Raw genomic sequence first — 23,422 nt, 5'->3', positions numbered from 1 at the left:
CCTGTCCTCCTCAGGAAATAGAAAAGCCACCAGAACCCTCTTTGGGATCTGGAATTTTTTCTCCGGGTTTTCCCAAGAGTTTTCAAATAATGCGTTCAATTCCTTAGAAGCAGGAAAAGTCAGGGAGGCTTTCTTATTGTCTGTAAAGTAAGCCTCCTCGACCTGCTCAGGTGCTATGTCAGTAATGTGTAACACATCCCTAATGGCCTCAATCATAAGCTGTACACCCTTTGCAAGGGATGCCTCACCCCCCCCCCCCCCAATAATTTGGGTAAGAGCACGCTTCCTTGGGCACATACCAGGGGAGTTTGAGGAGGCTGTGGAGACAGAACCAGACAAAACCTCTACAGACTTTCTCAAAACCTGCGTTTCAGTCTCATTAAGAGTTATCCTAGATGAAATCTGGGATATCATTCGCTTAAGTGAAGCCACCCAAAACGGTTCGGATTCAGAAGGCTGAGACATGATATTACATTCCTGAGTACATGGAATGGATTTCTCTGGGGAAGATACATACTCTGCAGCACAAGACACAGAGTCCCTGGACATGGTAATGTCAGAAAATACACACACACACACACACACACACACACACACACACACACACACACACACACGAAAATGTCAGACAGTTTCCCCCAAGTACCTTCAGAGAGACACAGAGTTAATGGAGCCAGCACCCACACAGCGCCCCAGTAGGCAGTTATATCATAAAAGCCTGGCGCTGACTGTGCAACCTTAATAGACTACACAGTTAAAATTGTGAATAACAACTCCCCCCCCCCCCCCCCCCCCCACCCCCCCCCCCCCCCCCCCCCCCACACCCCCCCCCCCCCCCCCCCCCTGCTCTAACCCCCTGGTACTGCACAGGATAGCTGGAGATATGTGGAGGGTCAGCGCTTCCTGTCAGCTTCTCTGTGTGCTGATCTGCAGGGAGAAAATGGTGCTGGTGAGCTGCTGGATTCACTCTGAGGAGAAGCTCTGCCCCCTGTCATGGCGCGTTTTCCCACACTTTATGATTATACTGGCCTGAGGTAAATTATATAGCTGGCAGTAGAACACATTCCCTGATAGCCCAGTGACCAGTTTTAAGGGTGTTGCGCTGGCCCAGGGCGCCCCTCACAGCGCCACACCGTAGTACCGCTGAGCCCCCTGGAGTGCAGCCTTAACGCTGCGCTCCTACCCTGATGGCGCCATTCACAGCGGCTTCCCGCTTATTGGCTCGCCGGTAATCTACTCACCACCGACGTCTTCTGGCTCTGTTAGGGGGTGGCGGCATGCTGCAGGAGTGAGCGGTCTCCTCGGGGGCTAGCGATCATCACCCTCAGGAGCTCAGTGTCCTGTCAGTGGAGATAGTGGCCATTAACCCCAGGGGGATGGATACTACTCTCCCCCTAAGTCCCATGAAGCAGGGAGGCTGTTGCCAGCAGCCTCCCTGTGTCTAACCCTATTTAAAATAATAAAACTAGAAAAACTCCTATGGAGCTCCCCTAGCTGTGACCGGCTCCTCCGGGCACATTTTCTAAACTGAGTCTGGTATGAGGGGCATAGAGGGAGGAGCCAGCCCACACTATTAAATTCTTAAAGTGCCCATGGCTTCCAAGGGACCCGTCCATACCCCATGGTACTAATGTGGACCCCAGCATCCTCCAGGACGTAAGAGAAATCTAAATTGCAGTGTAAAAATAAAGCAGCCAGTATTTACGCTGCACAGAAACAAAATAACCCACCCAAATCTAACTCTCTCTCTGTAAATGTTATATCTGCCACACCTGCAGTGCACATGGGGCCTAATTCAGGCCTGATCGTAGCCGTGCAAAATTTTGCCCGGCTACGATCAGCCACCCTGACATGCAGGGGGACGCCCCGCATGTCTGGCCCTCCCCCCACCGCACAGGTACAAAGGCATCACAAGGCGGCGATGCTTTTGTACCTGAGGAATAGCTCCCTACCAGCGCAGCTAGCCCCCCGCGCGGTCCGGGCATGCCTGCGTTGCCCGAACCGTGCCCCCAAAACAACGGCCCAACGCCGCAGGCCCACCCCCTCCCGCCCAGTGAATGCCTCTGCTGATAGCATGCGCAGTTTAGACTTGATCGTTTTCGCACAGCATTCAGGTCTGAATTCGCTCCATGGTTTTGCCCAACTGCTAACAAATTTGGTGCAGCGATCAACTCTGAATTACCCCCATAGTTTTAATAACTGATAACGGTGAAAATAGAAAAAAACTTAAGTCTGCATAGTGCAGTGGGTCGCTTGCTGGGCTGGCGTTAAAATGATAGGCAACACTAACCACATATTTTATGCAGCACTAGACTTACCCACTGTGATGGAGACCTGAATTGGGGCCCCCTTAAATATTTTGCTATGGGGCCCACAAAGTTCTAGTTACGCCCCTGCAAGTACATTCTGCAAGTACATAGGCAGAAACTGATTGGTTACTATGGGCAACTTCTCCACTGGTCCTCTTCTCTACTCTGTTCACTGCTTGCTACATGAACCCCTAAATCTTATATTGCATTATGTGGACCACATACAGATGAACCCTGCTCCATGGAGCTACTGTGAATGTGAATCAGCAATATGGATACACTTTGCTTTGGCAAAAGTGCTTATTTTTCAGTTGGTTTGGCTATAGAAAAGAAAAAAAGAAATTACTACTTACTTAAACAGTCAAAATCTGTGAAAAATCTGCACTGTTGCCAAATCGTGACCTATTACATTTGGGTCTAAGAGCTGTTAGTGACCGCAACACATGACTGCACATACTAGCTCACAGAAATCATCTGCTGACTGGATTGCGGAGCACAACAGGAAATGACACTACTGATTTTGGATTGATCATTCTCAGGAAAGACTGCTGTATCAGAGCTATATAAGATGACATTGGCATATTTTGCTGATGTTGGTAACCGAAATGGGTGGGTATGTGTGTGTTGTTATTAAGCATTTTAAATAAACTTACACCAGGGTTCAATTGCCTACTTTCAAAAGCTCCTCTCCAGGAGAAGCCCGGTGAGGAGACGAAACAGGAGGCTTCAGGGGGCAGGGGGCGGGTTGTGACATCATTAAGCCCGCCCCCACATCGGGTCATTTTAACCCCTTCCCCATCGCACGGACTTGCGAATGCAGCAGTGTAGCTCTTCATCCTGCCCGCATCACTAGGGTGCGAGCAAGATGTGGGAGACCTGCCTACTCTTCCAGGGGTGTGGGGGGCTACCCCAAAAAATGGAAGCCTCCCGCAGCTTCCGGGAAAGTAGGGAAGTATGACTTAAACATTAATATTAGGTGCAGAATCAGTTAGCCAAGGGGTCTACCTGTGGCTAAGTGCTCTGCCATGAACAATTTTATTATAAATTCAACCCCAGAGGTACTTAAACCATACTTACCTACTTTACATTTCTTCTCTCCGGGATTCTCCCGGAGGGGAGACGCTGCAGAAGACTTCGGGGGGCAGGGGCAGGCTGTGACATCATCAAGACCCGCCTCCACATCGGGAAATGCCGCGATTCGCGGGTCCGTGGGAAGGGGGAGGGGCTAAAATGACACAATTTGCATAATTTTAACCCCTTCCCCACCCCACGGACCCGCGAAAACGGGAGATTATCTCCATCCTTCCCGCATCACTAAAGTGTGAGCAGGATGCAGGGGGACCTGCCTACTCTTCCGGGGTTGCGGGGGGGCTACCCCAAAAAGATGGGAGCCTCCCGCAGCTTCTGGGAGAGTAGGCAAGTATGGGCTTAACGCAGATTTTTCCACTGAGGCCTCAGGAGCTGCAATGATATATCTGCGGTAAATGCATCCTCTGGGGCTTAATGCGCTGGGAACCAATAGATTCCAGCACGAAATGCAAAATCTGCTGGGGAACTGCATTGGGAACATGCAGAAAAATTTAATAGTTCTGGTCATTAAACCATGAGCTTTAACAGGGTGGTAAACACCATGGGTAATCTGCCCTTTAATTATCATTTTATCTTATTTTATAATGCTGTAACATTTATTTTTCCCCCCACTTTGGAATCATGCTAAATAAAGCATTTACAAAGGTGTAGCTAGGTGCCATGGTGCCCGGAGCATGGGTATGTTTCGGCGCCCCCCTGTCACACTTGAAAGGAAAAAATATATTAGAAAATCCTAAATTGGGGAAAGAGTCCATTCTGCTGTATTATTCATAAATACAATACTTAATCCTGTTGTTTAAAGTCTCAAAATGTTGATAAGATCTGTCTGTGTCTGCGTTTTCAATCTCGAGTGCCGCCTTCATTGCATTGTACAGTATGTTGGGTCCTGAGTGAGGACACCTAGGAGGGCACTGGGTAATGTGAAACGTAGCTACAGGTGTGCATCCTTTGATGACTGTGTGCAACTATATATTGACAGAGCACCTCCTTCTCTCCATTTTGTTCTTTTTACTATATATGTATATATATATATATATATATATATAGTAAAAAGAAAAAATGGAGAAAAGTATGTGCGCAGTCAATATATAGTTGCACACAGTCATCAAAGGATGCACACCAGTAGCTACATTTCACATTACCCAGTCCCCTATCATTTACATAAAAATAAATGTGTGTGTATATAATTTATAAATATATATACATATATAGATAGATAGTTAGATAGATAGATAGATAGATAGATAGATAGATAGATAGATAGATAGATAGATAGATATAGATATAGATATAGAGAGAGAGAGAGAGAGCATAGCAGCTGCGGCACTCACGAGACTGTGACAAACAGTAAATCAACGGACACAGGGGCCTCCCATCTGATCATGCTTAAACTATATCGTACCTCCCCCCGCACGGAGCCGTCATCACACCAGCCGCCGGGTCCTCTGACTTCACATCCCAGCCGGTCGGGCGGTAACTAGGCAACCGCACAACACCCTAGTGCACAGGGAACGATAAAAACAGAAGTCACATAGGTATGCAAAACTGGCACAAATGGTACAGTTAGAAATTGGAACATAAGCAATATAGCAATGGAGAAACCAGTGACATGCGGTGAGGTCTGTGACTGGGGAGGCACTGGATGATTCACTAGCACCGCTTCCCCCCCAGTATAATAAAAATTAAAGTGGGGTTCCCCATAGTTAACAAAAACCAGCACCAGGATAGGGGGAGTACTGCCATAGCAGGGGAGACACTCGGTATGGGATCCCCAGCCGATCACATTAAACTCTATAGGCAACTTTTCGGGAAGTGAATGAGGCCCCCCTCCCGAACAACAACCAGCACTGGGTTGAAAGCCCAGTGCTATGCCCCACACCCCTGGTGGCGGCGGGTGCGAGTTTCATGCCATGCTAAAATTGTTCTTTACAGGCGGCCTACAGGTCCCAGCAAGCCTGCCCCAGCATGCCGGCACTTGGAGAACCACAAGTGCCAGCATGCCCAGACATGCTGGCACTAAAGTGCCTGTAGTCCAAATTGGGCAGCTCTTTTGCATGGCCGCTGCCTCCCCAGGCCTTCAAGGCGTCTTCGGTCTTCACCTGGGGGGCGGCGACCTTTGGGCAGCGCTTTTGCTTGGCCGCCGCCTCCCCGTGGCTTCCCGACATCTTTGGTCTTCACCTGGGGAGCGGCGGCCTTTGGACAGCTCTTTTGCATGGCCGCTACTTCCCAGAGCTTCCAGGCATTTCCCGTCTTTGGGAGCTCATGCACGCTCCCTCCCTGCTGGCAGACTGACAGCCGCCGCCTCACACTGGCTTCTATAAGCCAGCCCCGAAGGATGGGACGATGATGCGGCGAGCCGTGATTGGCTCGTGGTGGCCATCTTAGATTTCAAAAATGGCGCTAACAGCGCCATTTTTGAAATTGGAGCCGCTCTGCTGCTGAACGCTACAAAATGACAGGCAGGGACTGGATTAAAGAGGATCCAGTCCTGCCATCATGCCCCTGTCACCGAGGCACTTATACCGAAAGTGCCGCTTTCCATGTTATTTTCAATGGGCTTTTACTGCCCATGGCTTGGCCCCGCCCCCGCCCCCGCTGCTGCACATTTCCTATTCTCACCGGGAGGCAAAAACTTGGCAAAACTGTGCATACGTATGCACCACAATTCGCAGGCGCATCGTAATGGTACAAAGAGGATCGGTGCTGGGCGATGGATTTAACGAAGAATCCATTCGCACAGCTGATCACAAGGTGATTGACAGAATGAGGGCATTTATGGGTGTCAACTGACCGTTTTCTGGGAGTGTTTGGAAAACGCAGGCGTGTCCAAGCGTTTGCAGGGCGGGTGTCTGACGTCAATTCCGGGACCAAAAAGTCTGAAGTGATCGCAGCGGCTGAGTAAGTCCAGAGCTACTCAGAAACTGCAAAAAAACTTTTTAGTGCCGTTGGCTGCTAAAGCGTTCGCACACTTGCAAAGCGAAAATACACTCCCCCATATGCGGCGACTCTCTGATCGCAGCACAGCAAAAAGTTGCTAGCGAGCGATCAACTCGGAATGACCCCCTATGTATCCAGCGCGCCTCACATTTTAATAGTACAAGATTACGATCTCCACTCCATGATCGATCATTCTGTACTTTATACTTGCCAAATTGTAGATCTATGACCAGACATCCGGTCTTTGAATTTACATTGGGGTTTGCCCACGTAGGATAACCCACATGGGCAAATAATTTGGTTAACTACATATGTGCTGTTATGTATGTTTTATGGTTTTATATAGTTTAAAAAAATATATTAAATTAAAACTATCTAAAGGTGGGTACACACTAGGCGATGTGCTCTATGAGCACTGTCGCCTAGTGCATTCCCTTCCCTGCCAGGGCAGTTGGCGGCAGTGCGTACACACTGAGCGATATGACGATATCGCTCAGTGACGTCATACCGCGGCCGGGCCGTACAGTTGAGCTGCATGCACGGCTGACAGCAAGGGTCGTTAACAACCCTCGTCGCTGGGCAGCGTACACACTAGTTGATATGGTAAACTACGTCGTTAGGGTAAAATGAGCAATGTCGTTTACTTTACCGGCAAGTGTGTATGGACCTTAAAACCATCTAGCATATATATATATTATATATATATATACACACACACACATTTATTTTTATCTAAATATTTTTCATACAGTAAGTCCTAGTATTCACACACATTTTATTTGCCAGTACTCACCTCTTCTCAAATATTTTTTTTTCTATTCTCTGTGCGTCCAGACACCCAGCTCCTCTCTCCAAGTTTCCTCTCCTCACCTCTCCAGCGTCTCCACCCATCGCACGTGCGCTGTGATGTCATGATGTCACACGCACAACTCAGGAGGGCGGAGGGAGGAAGCAGGTCAAGCTGTTACTGATTGAACAGCTATGAGCTGCTAACTGCTGGCAGCGGGCGGCCAGGTGGCAGGTGCCGGTAGACTCGGGCTGCGGCGTGCCTTCCAATATTTTAGGCGCCCGGAGCTTGAGCTCCACTGGAGCCACCCTCCCTACACCCCTGTTTCCTACTAACCTTGAAAAATTATTTATAATATCTATCACCTGTGTAAAATGTTTAGCTACAAAAAGATGAATCACTTATTTAGTGGTTTAAAACAAATTATGTAGAAAAATAATATATTTATAGCAGCCAGAGAATGTCCATTGCCAATATTTTCAGATCATTTCCAGGGACACTTTGCTGTTGAGCAGGTGTGTTTAAGCCAGTCATGCACTGTGCTGTGTAGATGAACCTTTGTGTGCCATAATCCCATCATAATGGGCTGATCAATATTGACAGATATAACAAACTACTGGATCACTTGTCAGTTGTTTGTGAGTTCCTACAGCATGGTACCATAGCGACAAAAGAAATGTATACAAAAGGCAATTCCAAACAACTAAGGAATAATTAAGAGCATATTTATCACAACTTGCATTTTGAACGCGATTGTGATTGATATTGCATTGTAATAGTAGATATTATCATGGGGATTTATCATAATAAAAAGCTCTGCAAGAAAGCTCTGTCCCAGTGATGTGTCTGTGCCATGGCACACTTTGCACATGCCCAGTAAAGCTGGGTACACACTAAGCAATATATCATAGAATATATTGTTCCGACATCGGGGGTAATTCAGACCTGATCGCTCGCTAGCGTTTTTTACAGCGCTGCGATCAGGTCCGAACTGTGCATGCTTATGTACCGCAATGCGCAGGGGCGTCACACGGGTACAAAGCGTATCGTTGCTGTGCGATGAGTTTTACGAAGAATCCATTTGCACAGACGATCACAAGGAGATTGACAGGAAGAAGCCGTTTGTGGGTGGTAACTGAACGTTTTCTGGGAGTGGTTGGAAAAACGCAGGTGTGTCCAAGCGTTTTTCAGTTTTCCTGCAAATGTGCTTTTCTCTTCTCTTTCTTCTTACAGGGTACTTTCACCAAACTGTGTGCTATTCCTGTAATGTGTACCTCCATTGGTTGCACACTCTGCCAGCAGCAACCTACGCAGTGCGCCCCACATGGCTGCCTCGGACGGTTCCTCCGTGGGTAGGGTGTGCTTCATTTGGATCCTTCCATGCAGGGTATAGCATACTCCTACACACGTGTCAGTTTTCCCATACATGCATTTGGCCCTTGTATCGCTCATCTCCCATTGTGTAACCTTCGTAGTGCGCCCAACATGGCTGCCTTATCTGGTGCGCTTGTGGATGGGATGAAAAATACATGGACCTGACGGTTTTATTGGAACCCTACTCTGAACTTAAGGACTCTGCAATCTCCCCATTTTGTGTTCTCTTCTACGGATGGACTATTCCACCCTGGGTAATCCTACGCAGTGCGCCTAAGAAGGCTGCCGCACCTGGTACCTTGTGAGGGTGGAATACATAACCCCTGGAGGTTATTACCCAAAATGCCTACACCAATCATGCATTATTGTTTCTGTGTGCTTTTTTTTATTGTCTGTGTGGTTTATCTTTTGATGCAGTACTTAAATCTTCTGTATTATGTGCATTGTTTGAGTTCTAGCTGGCGCCGCGGATGGCTGCCTTGGTGCTGCTCTGCCAAGCAGCCTTCGTTTTTAGTCTTACATGTATAATATGTCTAATATGTCGAGTCTATTGTACAGTTGCAATGTGCAGTATGAACTCATACGTGTGTGCTACGTTTTTCCCTCTTCTTATGCTATGTATTCCCCCTTCATGTTGCTGCTTGGCGATGCATTGTACCACAAAGAATTCCTAGTGTACGTGAGTACACCTGGCCAATAAAGCTGATTCTGATTCTGGTTTGCAGGGCAGGTGTCTGACGTCAATTCCGGCCCCGGACAGGCTGAAGTGATCGCAGTGGCTGAGTAAGTTCTGGCCAACTCAGAAACTGAACAAAGTTTTTATGTACCACTCGGCTGCACATGCGATCGCACACTTGCACAGCTGAAATACACTCCATGGTGGGCGGCGACTATGCGAACGCTGGACTGCAAAAAAACACTAGCGAGCGATCAGGTCTGAATTACCCCCATGGATTGGAACAATATTTATCGTACACAGTGTCGGACTGGGGCATGAAGGGCCCACCAGGGAAATGCAATCACAGGGGCCCACTAAGGGGCATTGCCATATGCTGGACGGGGTGTGGCCAAATGACCAGAGAGGAGTGGCCAGCCATTATAGGCACCACCTAGCATAGTATATAAAGAAAAAGAGCTCTACCTCACTGCCAGGGCCGGTTCGTGGGCGCTGTGCGCCCCGGGCAACAATAGGGCGTGGCTACGTACAGGGGGCGTGGTCATTTATGCCCCCTGTACAGACTGAAATGATGTGCGGTGCGCGATGACGTCATCGCGCACCGCACAGAAAAGGTCCTCTCTACGAAGGGAAACTAGACGCGTAGCGTCTAGTTCCCTTCGTGGAGAGGACATTTGCTGTGCGGTGCGCGATGACGTCATCGCGCACCGCACAGTAAAGGACCTCTCCACGAAGGGAAACTAGACGCATAAGCGTCTAGTTTCTCTTCACAGCGGCAGCGGGCAGCGGGGAGCACAGCAGCAGCAGATCTTGCCCTTGTGCGGCGCCCTCCGGGTGGCGCCCTGCGCCCTCCGGAAGGCGGCGCCCCGGGCAAAAGTCCTGCTTGCCCGTGGCAAGATCCGCTACTGCTCACTGCCCACTTCAAGCTGTTGTGTGTGTGCAGGGTTGGACTGGCCCACAGGGGTACCAGGGAAACCACCGGTAGGCCCCACTGCCTGAGGGCCCACTCCTTCCTCTAGGGATCAGGTTCCAGCCTGTGCACTTGTATTATACATGTCAGATATATTGCATTATACTACACTAAACTATTGTGTATTTCAAGCCTCTGTGGAGGCTGGCCACACCCCCTTTGTAGGCTGGCCACACCCCTAAGTATGGGCCCCTCTAACTGCATTTCCCCGGTGGGCCCTTCATGCCCCAATCCGACACTGTGTGTGTGCCTGGGTTACACCGGGAGGGAGCAGTAGTATATGTGCCTGGGTTACTCCGGGAGAGAGCAGTAGTATATTCGACTGGGTTACACCAGGAGAGAGCAATAGTATATGTGCCTGGGTTACTGCGGGAGAGAGTAGTAGTATATGTGCCTGGGTTACAGCAGGAGAGAGCAGTATTATATGTGCCTGGGTTACTGCGGGAGAGAGCAGTAGTATATGTGCCTGGGTTACACCGGGAGAGAACAGAGGTATATGTGCCTGGGTTACACCGGGAGAGAGCAGTAGTATATGCGCCTGAGTTACACCGGGAGAGAGTAGTATATGCGCCTGGATTACAGAGAGAGAGAGAGCAGTAGTATATGCGCCTGGGTTACACCGGGAGACAGCAGTAGTCTATGTGCCTGGGTTATACCGGGAGAGAGCAGCAGTATATGTGCCTGGGTTTCACTGGGAGAGAGCAGTAGTTACCAGGGACGTGCAGTGAGCTAAATAGCTCAGGAGGCACTGACTAGTACCAGAGACAGATTTACATGCAATATATGAGCCAAAGCGTACATCTGGGCATTATACAAAGTTGCAGCAGTATATATTCCTGGAAATTTGGTGAGATTTGATCAGAGATGTGCGGGAAAGATAGGCAGTGCCTCACCTGCCATAGACTTTTTACTCCAGAGTTTTGGCTATAACAATTATTAGAATAATGCAAAGAAGATATTTCAAACATATTCTTTTTATTTTTCATATACTTTATACAGTCAAAACTCTGGCACAAACATTAGTATGACAGGAGAGGCTCTGCCTCACCTGCCTCACCCCACCGCATGTTGCTGGTAGATACACATAAAGACCCCAGTATAGTGGCAGATACAATGATGCCCCCAGTAGTGCAGTGCCAGATACACATACACTCCCCAATAGTGCCAGATACACATACGCCTCCAGAAGTGCAGTGCCAGATACAATGATGCCCCCAGTAGTGCAGTGCCAGATACACATACACCCCCAATAGTGCCAGATACACATACACCTCCAGTAATGCAGTGCCAGATACACAGATGCCCCCAGTAGTGCAGTGTCAGATACACAGATGCCCACATCAGTGCCAGATACACATACACCCCAGTAGTGCAGTGTCAGATACACATATGCCCCCAGTAGTGCAGTGCCAGATACACATACACCCCCAATAGTGCCAGATAAACAGACGCCTCCAGTAGTGCAGTGCCAGATACACAGATGTCCCCAGTAGTGCAGTGCTAGATACACAGATGCCCCCAGCAGTGCATTGCCAGATACTTAGATGCCCCCAGTAGTGCAGTGCCAGATCCCCAGATGCCCCCAGCAGTGCCAGATACACAGATGCTCCCAGCAGTGCCAGATACATATACGCCCCCAGCAGTGCCAGATACACATATGCCCCCAGCAGTGCAGTGTCAGATACACATACGTCTCCAGTAGTGCAGTGCCGGATTCACAGTTGCCCCCAGTAGTGCAGTGCTAGATACACATACACCTCCAATAGTGCTAGATACACAAATGCCTCCAAAGGTACAGTGCCAGATACACAGACGTCCCCAGTAGTGCAGTAAAAGATACACAGATGCCCCCAGCAGTGCCAGATACACATACGCCCCCAGAAGTGCAGTGCCAAATACACATATGCCTCCAGTAGTGCAGTGTCAGATACACATACACCTCCAGTAGTACAGTGCCGGATACACAGATGGCCCCAGTAGTGCAGTAAAAGATACACATACACCCCCAATAGTGCCAGATATGCAAACACCTCCATTAGTTCAGTGCCAGATACACAGATGTCCCCAGTAGTGCAGTGCCAGATACACAGATGTCCCCAGTAGTGCAGTGCCAGATACGCAGATGCCTCCCAGTAGTGCAGTGCCAGATACACATATGCCCCCCAGCAGTGCAGTTTCAGATACAGATGCCCCCAGCAGTGCCAGATGCCCCCAGTAGTGCAGTGCCAGATAACCAGATGCCACCAGTAGTGCAGTGCCAGATACCCAGATGCCCCCAGTAGTGCAGTGAAAGATACACAGATGCCCCCAGCAGTGCCAGATACACAGATGCCCCCAGTAGTGCAGTGCCAGGTACACATACGCCCCCAGAAGTGCCAGATACACAGGTACTGCCTTCACAGTGCCAGATACACAGGCACTGCCCACAAGTTGCCAGATGCACCCACAGTGCTGCTCACCTCCGCCACCTGGGCTCTGCTGCTGCTCCCGCTGCTGATCCTGGGGGTCAGGGAGGAGAGCGCAGTGTGCACCTCTCCTCCCCTCAGTCCGACTTTGCGTCTGCAAACACCGCCGCCGCCCGGGATCACCTGCTGCTCCCGCTGCTGGTCCTGGGGGCCGGGGAGAAGAGCACAGTGCGCTCCTCCCCTCCCCTCAGCCGAACTGTGTGATCACCCGCCAGATTCCTGTGGCTGGGACGGGAACCGGGGAGGAGAGCGCAGCCCCACCCTCAAACAAAAGAGGGCATGGCTAATGCTCGGCAGGGCGTACCAGTGAGTTCACTGGCTCCCAGTGTCCCAGTCCGAGCCTGATCATACACATCACTTAAGGCGTACCCCAGATCACGCATGTCCAGTGGTCATTCCCTGGGTTGTCCCATTTAATGTGTTGCACGTCAGATGGGACAATCTTGTGGCAACAGCATGCAGTTAAATGCGCATACCTTCCAACATTTTACACATGAAAACCGGTACAAATTAGGAAAGGGGGCATGGCCACGGGTAAAGGGGGAGTGGTCACCCCCCCTTTCCTATACTTTCAATGTTAATTTGAAATCAGTACAAAGCCCTTTTTAGCAGGTATAGACCATCAACAAAAAGGTACTGTACCTGCCAAAAAGGTACAGTTGGAGGGCATGCATGCAGCATGTCATGATACATAGCGTCATCGTACACACACTGCACGTTATATCGCGTGACGGTGATACATCATACGATATATTGTACAACGCATGATATATCATTGCATTGTATCAATCCGTCAGTGCCCCTTACACACATTATGCCCACACAGTAGTGCCTCCTACAGTAATACCCCCCAAACCCCCTCTCTATGCATTACTCTCTCTAAATTAATAACTTTACCTGCCCACTAATACCTCCCAAACCCCCTCCCTATGCCTCTCTTTTGCTCATAACCTAAGCTTCCTTAACAATACTTCACCCCCGCTCCCGCCACAAGTATGTTGTGATTCAATCAAAGTCTGCACTTACAATATACTTTTAATATAAATTAACAATCACTGTATACATAACACGCAGCCACTCACCCCCTCAATCTCTGTGAATGAAGGCAGGGTGTGGGTACAATCACTGTCAGGTGCACTATATTGCAGCGTTGTACCTGCTGCTGCTCCCTCACTGGACCTGACTCTGCTGCTGGGGGCTGTTTTACCTGCCTGGCTGCTGGATGCTTGTCCATCCTGGGCTGGGCCTCACTCTCATTCTCGTACTCTCCTAGTTTCCCCCAGCCCAAATGCTATGGCCGGAGAAGGGAGAGCTTGGAGCTGGAGGCAGGCAGCAGCAGCACATGCCCGGCTACCTGTCAATGTGTGTAATTGTAACGGTGCAAGAAGAACAGCTGCAGCTAACGATAATGGCGGACAGTACTGCGGCGCATCCCTGCAGGTGTTGCCAGTGGTTCTCCATCCACAGAGCATATGCGCTGTGTGCCAGGCACCACTGGCACCACCTTCGTTGCGGCCCTGCCTGTCTGTGTTCCATATATTGTCTGCATGTCCTGTCTGTGTTCCATATATTGTCTGCCTGTCCTGTCTGTGTTACTTATCCTGAGTCTGCCTGACCTGTCTGTATTCCATATACTATGTCTGCCTGTCCTATCTGTGTTCTGTATATTGTGCCTGCCTGTCTTGTCTTTGTTCCATATCCTAAGTGTCTGCCTGTCCTGCCTATGCGCCATATCATTAGTGTCTGCCTGTCCTGTCTATGTTCCATATCTATAGTGTCTGCCTGTCCTGTCTGTATTCCATATACTATGTCTGCCTGTCCTATCTGTGTTCTGTATATTGTGCCTGCCTGTCTTGTCTTTGTTCCATATCCTAAGTGTCTGCCTGTCCTGCCTATGCGCCATATCATTAGTGTCTGCCTGTCCTGTCTATGTTCCATATCTATAGTGTCTGCCTGTCCTGTCTGTGTTCCATATCCTATGTCTACCTGTCCTGCCTGTGTTCATATATTGTGTCTGCCTGTCCTGTGTTCCATACAGTGTGTCTGCCTGTCCTATCTGTATTCCAGACCGTGTGTGTGTGTGTGTGCGTGTGTGTGTGTGTGTGTGTGTGTGTGTGTGTGTGTGTGTGTGTCTGCCTGTCCTGTCTGTGTTCCATACCCTAAGTGTCTGTCTGTCCTGCCTGTGTGCCATATCCTTAGTGTCTGCCTGTCCTGTCTGTGGACCTAATTCAGAGTTGATCGCAGTAGCAAATTTGTTAGCAAATGGGAAAAACCATGGGGGTCATTCCGAGTTGTTCGCTCGGTAAATTTCTTCGCATCGCAGCGATTTTCTGCTTAGTGCGCATGCGCAATGTCCGCACTGTGACTGCGCCAAGTAAATGTGCTATGCAGTTAGGAATTTTACTCACGGTTTTTTCTTCGTTCTGGTGATCGTAATGTGATTGACAGGAAGTGGGTGATTCTGGGCGGAAACTGGCCGTTTTATGGGTGTGTGTGAAAAAAACGCTACCGTTTCTGGGAAAAACGCGGGAGTGGCTGGAGAAACGGAGGAGTGTCTGGGCGAACGCTGGGTGTGTTTGTGACGTCAAACCAGGAACGACAAGCACTGAACTGATCGCACTGGCAGAGTAAGTCTCGAGTTACTCAGAAACTGCACAGAGATGTCTTATTGCAATATTGCAAATCTTTCGTTCGCAATTTTAAGAAGCTAAGATTCCCTCCCAGTAGGCGGCGGCTTAGCGTGTGCAAAGCTGCTAAAAGCAGCTTGCGAGCGAACAACTCGGAATGACCCCCCATGTGCAATGCAAGGGGGGGGGATATAACATGTGCAGAGAGAGTTAGATTTGGGTGGGGTGTGTTCAAACTGAAATCTAAATTGCAGTGCAAAATTAAAGCAGCCAGTATTTACCCTGCACAGAAACAAAATAACCCACCCAAATCTAACTCTCTCTGCAAATGTTATATCTGCCACACCTGCAGTGCAAATGGTTTTGCCCAACTGCTAACAAATTTGCTGCTGCAATCAACTCTGAATTACCCCCTGTGTTCCATGGCCCTCATTCCGAGTTGTTCGCTCGGTATTTTTCATCGCATCGCAGTGAAAATCCGCTTAGTACGCATGCGCAATGTTCGCACTGCGACTGCGCCAAGTAACTTTACTATGAAGAAAGTAATTTTACTCACGGCTTTTTCTTCGCTCCGGCGATCGTAATGTGATTGACAGGAAATGGGTGTTACTGGGCGGAAACACGGCGTTTCAGGGGCGTGTGGCTGAAAACGCTACCGTTTCCGGAAAAAACGCAGGAGTGGCCGGGGAAACGGTGGGAGTGCCTGGGCGAACGCTGGGTGTGTTTGTGACGTCAACCAGGAACGACAAGCACTGAAATGATCGCACAGGCAGAGTAAGTCTGGAGCTACTCAGAAACTGCTAAGTAGTTAGTAATCGCAATATTGCGAATACATCGGTCGCAATTTTAAGAAGCTAAGATTCACTCCCAGTAGGCGGCGGCTTAGCGTGTGTAACTCTGCTAAATTCGCCTTGCGACCGATCAACTCGGAATGAGGGCCCATATCTTTAGTGTCTGCTTGTCCTGTGTTCCATACCCTATGTATGTCTGTCTGTCCTGCCTGTGTTCCATATCCTTAGACTACCTGTCCTGCCTATGTTCATATATTTTGTGTCTAAAAGGGGAAGGGTGAGGGGGGGGGGGGGGGTGGACTGCACACTCTATTACTAAATATATTAAGAGGTGCTATCATGCTGAGTCGTCTAATGCTATGCTGGGGGAAGAGAAATGCAGATGCGCACTCCTAGCACTAAGAACACTGGTGGTAAAAATAATTTAAATAAACCCTCACAATAAACATAGAGTATAAGTGAAGTTCTTAGCACACATTTGCGCAAATATGTGGGCCCATGTACTGCGACCAGGTGACTTCATCACATGGATCCCTAATACTATCACATTATATAAATTTATCAAGGTGTTACCTTTAAATAGTACCCTTATCAATGTGTGATCTGAAATGCAGGAACCTTGCTAAATAAAACACCTGAGGGTAAATGGGTGGGATGCCAACACCAGAGAAAGGAGCCTTGACTAGGGTTCTAATTCAGACCTGATCGCAGCAGCAATTTTGTTAGCAGGTGGGCAGTACCATATGCACTGCAGGGAGGGGGATCTGCCCCCGCCCCCCCCCCCTTCCTGTAGTGTATATGGTTTTGCCCATCTACTAACAAATTTGCTGCTACGATCAGGTCTGAATTAGGCCCTATGCTGGGTAATGACATTGCATTGTTTGCAATGTCATCCTAGTATGTACACACCTTTACAGTACAAAGATTGCAGAATGTAAAGCTGGGTACACACTAGACAATCCGGTGATCGTGGCCAACAGCACGACCGATGGGATGAGATGTTGGTCAGCCATACATAGTGAACGATACAGTGCAACAGTCAATGAGACAACCGCAATGTCGGGACACGGGGGACGACCCCGATGTTGGGACACAGAAGCGCGCGGTAGTGCATACACACTACCTGATGTGCACGATATATCTGTCTGATCCTCTGGATTGGACGACATATCACCTAGTGTGTACCCAGCATAAGACTGACAGGGGTGACACAAAGGGGAGGGACAGCAAACGTGGAGCATGGAGCAGTGGGTTAGGACGATAAAAAGTTGGTCTTGAGAGTCCGTTAGAAGTTTTGTAAAGAGGTGGGGAGTCTGACAGAGAGAGGGAGAGACAGGCCAAATCTTGGAAACAGGAGTAAGTGGAAGTAACCAGTTATGAGGAGTAGCGGCATTCTTTTGTGGAGGGAAGTGGGCGGATGGGAGTGTGAATGGAGATAAGGTCAGAGATGTAAATAGGAGAGGATTGGGTTAAGGCTTTGTGTGTGAGCAGTTTGAATTGGGTTCTGAAGGAGAAGGGGAGTTAGTGTTTCCGAAACTAACGATGTACGTATCCCAGAGGTAGAATAAGACATGCACAGATTGTCATTTGGCGACATACTGGTGATAAGATTGACAGTAAGTAATTTGCCGGAGATAAGCACTAATTGCTGTAGCTGAGTGGTAAAGGCCAGTACTCACGGCCCGATGCTGGAGAGATGTGTGCTGAGCGAACCGCTCAGCACACATCTCTCCCGGCGCTCAGCACAGCGCGATCTGTGCTGAGCGTGCGGGGGGAGACGGGGGGGGGGGCGCTCACTTCACCCAGCGGGTGAAATGAGCGACCTGCTAGATTGGCCTGCATGGCAGGCCAATCTAGCACCAGCGATAGCGATGCGCGGGGCTGCGCATCGCTATCGCTGTTAGGGCTACACACGGAGCGATCTTGCTGAAAATCTAAGCAATCTAGTCAGATTGCTTAGATTATCGCTCCGTGTGTACCCCCCTGTAACAGCCGGAGACACTGATCAGGAGATGCAGTAACAGGTGACTGAAAGTAAAGCTGGGAAAACACCTGAACGACGGTGTAGTGCAGCGATTCAGTGTAACGATATATTACATTGCCATACTAGCTACATGCATCCCATCTGCCATACTACTCTATATATCATGACATGCTTAATAGAGATGAGCGGGTTCGGTTTCTCTGAATCCGAACCCGCCAGAACTTCATGGTTTTTTTCACGGATCCGAGCAGACTCGGATCCTCCCGCCTTGCTCGGTTAACCCGAGCGCGCCCGAACGTCATCATGACGCTGTCGGATTCTCGCGAGACTCGGATTCTATATAAGGAGCCGCGCGTCGCCGCCATTTTCACACGTGCATTGAGATTGATAGGGAGAGGACGTGGCTGGCGTCCTCTCCATTTAGATTAGGGTTGAGAGAGAGAGAGAGAGATTGACCTGAGGCTGTGATACTGTAGAAGAGAGTGCAGAGTTTAGTGACTGACGACCACAGTGACCACCAGACAGTGCAGTTGTTTGTTTTATTTAATATATCCGTTCTCTGCCTGAAAAAAACGATACACACAGTGACTCAGTCACATACCATATCTGTGTGCACTGCTCAGCCCAGTGTGCTGCATCAATGTATATATATATCTGACTGTGCTCAGCTCACACAGCTTATAATTGTGGGGGAGACTGGGGAGCACTGCAGTGCCAGTTATAGGTTATAGCAGGAGCCAGGAGTACATAATATTATATTAAAATTAAACAGTGCACACTTTTGCTGCAGGAGTGCCACTGCCAGTGTGACTAGTGACCAGTGACCTGACCACCAGTATATATAATATTAGTAGTATACTATCTCTTTATCAACCAGTCTATATTAGCAGCAGACACAGTACAGTGCGGTAGTTCACGGCTGTGGCTACCTCTGTGTCGGCACTCGGCAGCCCGTCCATAATTGTATATACCACCTAACCGTGGTTTTTTTTTCTTTCTTTATAGTCATACTAGTTACGAGTATACTATCTCTTTATCAACCAGTCTATATTAGCAGCAGACACAGTACAGTGCGGTAGTTCACGGCTGTGGCTACCTCTGTGTCGGCACTCGGCAGCCCGTCCATAATTGTATATACCACCTAACCGTGGTTTTTTTTTCTTTCTTTATACATACATACTAGTTACGAGTATACTATCTCTTTATCAACCAGTCTATATTAGCAGCAGACACAGTACAGTGCGGTAGTTCACGGCTGTGGCTACCTCTGTGTCGGCACTCGGCAGCCCGTCCATAATTGTATATACCACCTAACCGTGGTTTTTTTTTCTTTCTTTATACATACATACTAGTTACGAGTATACTATCTCTTTATCAACCAGTCTATATATTAGCAGCAGACACAGTACAGTGCGGTAGTTCACGGCTGTGGCTACCTCTGTGTCGGCACTCGGCAGCCCGTCCATAATTGTATATACCACCTAACCGTGGTTTTTTTTTCTTTCTTTATACATACATACTAGTTACGAGTATACTATCTCTTTATCAACCAGTCTATATATTAGCAGCAGACACAGTACAGTGCGGTAGTTCACGGCTGTGGCTACCTCTGTGTCGGCACTCGGCAGCCCGTCCATAATTGTATATACCACCTAACCGTGGTTTTTTTTTCTTTCTTTATAGTCATACTAGTTACGAGTATACTATCTCTTTATCAACCAGTCTATATTAGCAGCAGACACAGTACAGTGCGGTAGTTCACGGCTGTGGCTACCTCTGTGTCGGCACTCGGCAGCCCGTCCATAATTGTATATACCACCTAACCGTGGTTTTTTTTTCTTTCTTTATACATACATACTAGTTACGAGTATACTATCTCTTTATCAACCAGTCTATATATTAGCAGCAGACACAGTACAGTGCGGTAGTTCACGGCTGTGGCTACCTCTGTGTCGGCACTCGGCAGCCCGTCCATAATTGTATATACCACCTAACCGTGGTTTTTTTTTCTTTCTTTATAGTCATACTAGTTACGAGTATACTATCTCTTTATCAACCAGTCTATATTAGCAGCAGACACAGTACAGTGCGGTAGTTCACGGCTGTGGCTACCTCTGTGTCGGCACTCGGCAGCCCGTCCATAATTGTATATACCACCTAACCGTGGTTTTTTTTTCTTTCTTTATACATACATACTAGTTACGAGTATACTATCTCTTTATCAACCAGTCTATATATTAGCAGCAGACACAGTACAGTGCGGTAGTTCACGGCTGTGGCTACCTCTGTGTCGGCACTCGGCAGCCCGTCCATAATTGTATATACCACCTAACCGTGGTTTTTTTTTCTTTCTTTATACATACATACTAGTTACGAGTATACTATCTCTTTATCAACCAGTCTATATATTAGCAGCAGACACAGTACAGTGCGGTAGTTCACGGCTGTGGCTACTTCTGTGTCGGCACTCGGCAGCCCGTCCATAATTGTATATACCACCTAACCGTGGTTTTTTTTTCTTTCTTTATACATACATACTAGTTACGAGTATACTATCTCTTTATCAACCAGTCTATATATTAGCAGCAGACACAGTACAGTGCGGTAGTTCACGGCTGTGGCTACCTCTGTGTCGGCACTCGGCAGCCCGTCCATAATTGTATATACCACCTAACCGTGGTTTTTTTTTCTTTCTTTATACATACATACTAGTTACGAGTATACTATCTCTTTATCAACCAGTCTATATATTAGCAGCAGACACAGTACAGTGCGGTAGTTCACGGCTGTGGCTACCTCTGTGTCGGCACTCGGCAGCCCGTCCATAATTGTATATACCACCTAACCGTGGTTTTTTTTTCTTTCTTTATACATACATACTAGTTACGAGTATACTATCTCTTTATCAACCAGTCTATATATTAGCAGCAGACACAGTACAGTGCGGTAGTTCACGGCTGTGGCTACCTCTGTGTCGGCACTCGGCAGCCCGTCCATAATTGTATATACCACCTAACCGTGGTTTTTTTTTCTTTCTTTATACATACATACTAGTTACGAGTATACTATCTCTTTATCAACCAGTCTATATATTAGCAGCAGACACAGTACAGTGCGGTAGTTCACGGCTGTGGCTACCTCTGTGTCGGCACTCGGCAGCCCGTCCATAATTGTATATACCACCTAACCGTGGTTTTTTTTTCTTTCTTTATACATACATACTAGTTACGAGTATACTATCTCTTTATCAACCAGTCTATATATTAGCAGCAGACACAGTACAGTGCGGTAGTTCACGGCTGTGGCTACCTCTGTGTCGGCACTCGGCAGCCCGTCCATAATTGTATACTAGTATCCAATCCATCCATCTCCATTGTTTACCTGAGGTGCCTTTTAGTTGTGCCTATTAAAATATGGAGAACAAAAATGTTGAGGTTCCAAAATTAGGGAAAGATCAAGATCCACTTCCACCTCGTGCTGAAGCTGCTGCCACTAGTCATGGCCGAGACGATGAAATGCCAGCAACGTCGTCTGCCAAGGCCGATGCCCAATGTCATAGTACAGAGCATGTCAAATCCAAAACACCAAATATCAGTAAAAAAAGGACTCCAAAACCTAAAATAAAATTGTCGGAGGAGAAGCGTAAACTTGCCAATATGCCATTTACCACACGGAGTGGCAAGGAACGGCTGAGGCCCTGGCCTATGTTCATGGCTAGTGGTTCAGCTTCACATGAGGATGGAAGCACTCAGCCTCTCGCTAGAAAAATGAAAAGACTAAAGCTGGCAAAAGCAGTAGCACCGCAAAGAACTGTGCGTTCTTCGAAATCCCAAATCCACAAGGAGAGTCCGACTCCAATTGTGTCGGTTGCGATGCCTGACCTTCCCAACACTGGACGTGAAGAGCATGCGCCTTCCACCATTTGCACGCCCCCTGCAAGTGATGGAAGGAGCACCCGCAGTCCAGTTCCTGATAGTCAGATTGAAGATGTCAGTGTTGAAGTACACCAGGATGAGGAGGATATGGGTGTTGCTGGCGCTGGGGAGGAAATTGACCAGGAGGATTCTGATGGTGAGGTGGTTTGTTTAAGTCAGGCACCCGGGGAGACACCTGTTGTCCGTGGTAGGAATATGGCCGTTGACATGCCTGGTGAAAATACCAAAAAAATCAGCTCTTCGGTGTGGAAGTATTTCACCAGAAATGCGGACAACAGGTGTCAAGCCGTGTGTTCCCTTTGTCAAGCTGTAATAAGTAGGGGTAAGGACGTTAACCACCTCGGAACATCCTCCCTTATACGTCACCTGCAGCGCATTCATAATAAGTCAGTGACAAGTTCAAAAACTTTGGGTGACAGCGGAAGCAGTCCACTGACCAGTAAATCCCTTCCTCTTGTAACCAAGCTCACGCAAACCACCCCACCAACTCCCTCAGTGTCAATTTCCTCCTTCCCCAGGAATGCCAATAGTCCTGCAGGCAATGTCACTGGCAATTCTGACGAGTCCTCTCCTGCCTGGGATTCCTCCGATGCATCCTTGCGTGTAACGCCTACTGCTGCTGGCGCTGCTGTTGTTGCTGCTGGGAGTCGATGGTCATCCCAGAGGGGAAGTTGTAAGCCCACTTGTACTACTTCCAGTAAGCAATTGACTGTTCAACAGTCCTTTGCGAGGAAGATGAAATATCACAGCAGTCATCCTGCTGCAAAGCGGATAACTGAGGCCTTGACAACTATGTTGGTGTTAGACGTGCGTCCGGTATCCGCCGTTAGTTCACAGGGAACTAGACAATTTATTGAGGCAGTGTGCCCCCGTTACCAAATACCATCTAGGTTCCACTTCTCTAGGCAGGCGATACCGAGAATGTACACGGACGTCAGAAAAAAACTCACCAGTGTCCAAAAAAATGCAGTTGTACCCAATGTCCACTTAACCACGGACATGTGGACAAGTGGAGCAGGTCAGGGTCAGGACTATATGACTGTGACAGCCCACTGGGTAGATGTATGGACTCCCGCCGCAAGAACAGCAGCGGCGGCACCAGTAGCAGCATCTCGCAAACGCCAACTCTTTCCTAGGCAGGCTACGCTTTGTATCACCGCTTTCCAGAATACGCACACAGCTGAAAACCTCTTACGGCAACTGAGGAAGATCATCGCGGAATGGCTTACCCCAATTGGACTCTCCTGTGGATTTGTGGCATCGGACAACGCCAGCAATATTGTGTGTGCATTAAATATGGGCAAATTCCAGCACGTCCCATGTTTTGCACATACCTTGAATTTGGTGGTGCAGAATTTTTTAAAAAACGACAGGGGCGTGCAAGAGATGCTGTCGGTGGCCAGAAGAATTGCGGGACACTTTCGGCGTACAGGCACCACGTACAGAAGACTGGAGCACCACCAAAAACTACTGAACCT

Source organism: Pseudophryne corroboree, chromosome 3, assembly GCF_028390025.1.
Source record: "Pseudophryne corroboree isolate aPseCor3 chromosome 3, aPseCor3.hap2, whole genome shotgun sequence".
NCBI lineage: Eukaryota > Metazoa > Chordata > Amphibia > Anura > Myobatrachidae > Pseudophryne > Pseudophryne corroboree.
The sequence above is the reverse complement of the archived record's forward strand: the minus strand, read 5'-3'. Positions refer to the sequence as shown.